This window comes from Orycteropus afer, unplaced genomic scaffold (genome assembly GCF_000298275.1).
Source record: "Orycteropus afer afer isolate SDZICR_OR568_19922 unplaced genomic scaffold, OryAfe1.0 scaffold00047, whole genome shotgun sequence".
Classification (NCBI taxonomy): domain Eukaryota; kingdom Metazoa; phylum Chordata; class Mammalia; order Tubulidentata; family Orycteropodidae; genus Orycteropus; species Orycteropus afer.
In genome coordinates, this window is record NW_006921634.1 from 6,728,693 (window position 1) to 6,730,356 (window position 1,664).

The following is a 1,664-nucleotide window of genomic DNA, read 5'->3' on the forward strand; positions in this document are numbered from 1 at the left end:
AGTTTAAAGGGACTGAAGACATGCATCCAATAACTAGATATAAAATATTAAAAACCATATAGAGGGAGAAAGAAGCAAATAAACCATTAATATATAGTTACTTCAACTGACAATTCAATTTGCTCTAAGCTTTTTAGTATTGAAAAAATGGCAATAGTTGCATAATTTTTTAGTAACTGACTACACAAATCACATTTTTATGAGTAAAAATATTTTTTCAACCTAATATTTTCTGACTCAGATATTCTTATTTCATGTAATTTTATAAAACTATAGCAAACATAGTGAATTTCAGAAATCTTGATGAATTCTACAAAGTGAACATCCCATGTAACTACTATCATATAACTGCTATCCAGATCAAGATTTAGAACATAAGCAGCATCTCTAGAGTCTTCTTTGTTCTTCTTAGTATTGCCTCAAAGGTAACCATTATTCTAACTTCTACCACTTTGTTTTAGTTTTGCCTTCATAAATGGAATCATTTATTATCTGTGTTTTTGTGTTTAGATTTTTTCATTCAACATTACTGTCTGTAAGATTCACCCATTTTTTTTTAACTGTAACGGGTTTGTTCTTTCTCATTGCTGTATTCTATTATATGAATATATATTAATTTATATATGCATTTTATTGTTGGTGGGCATTTGGACTACTTTCAGGTTGGGGCTTTATGAATAGAGTTGCCATGAACATTCGAGTATATGGGTCTTAGTGTATATACGGTACATTTCTTTTGAATATATGCAGAGGAGTAGAACTGCTGGTCACTTGTAATTGTTAGCCGCTGTTGAGTCAGCCCCTAACCCATGACAACCCCATGAACAGTGGAACAAAATGCACATCACTATGATCAGTTGCAGATCGGACTATTATGATCCATAGAGTTTGTAGTGGATGAATTTTCGAAAGTAGATCACCAGGCCTTTCATCTGGGGTGCTTCTGGGTGGACTCAACATTTCAACCTTTTGGTTAGCAGCCAAGTGTGTATGGTTTGAACCACCAGGGGCCTTAGTATACTCTTTCCAAAATTCCTTAATGGATCCCATTGGCTTCATGATGAAATCCATAATGTCTTAACTTGTCTAGGAAAGCCCATCATAATCTGAATCCGGCTTCTGCTCTGCCAGTCTCACCACAGCCCCTTCATTTGCTTATACTGATTAATTGGCCTTTCCACAGCTCTGTGATTTCCTCATCTTAAAATATGCTCCATTCCACTCCAACCAACTTAACTCAGTAGGTCATTGCCTACATTCATTCTTTCCATATACTGGCCCCACTAATGTCTACTTGTTTATCATCCCTGCATTGAACTTTGTGTATATATTTTCAGAACAGCTGTTTACTTTATTGAATTTATTTGTTCACATATTAATCCCATACTGAACTGTAAGTTCTATAAAGTCAGGGAGGTGATTAAATTGCCTTAGAATTACAGGCACATAACACAATGCCTGGTACAGAGTAGGCACTCCAAATATTTGTCAAGTGAATGAATAAATGTGAGTTAGTCATTTCAATAAAACATGAGAAATTTTCTGATTGAGGTTTGGAAGAAGGCTGCACCAATCCAATAATTCCTTTTGAATTACTGCTAATGTCAGCTGTGGTAATTTGCACATAAAAGCAATTGGAGTAAGGTAGAAAAAATATTGGACTT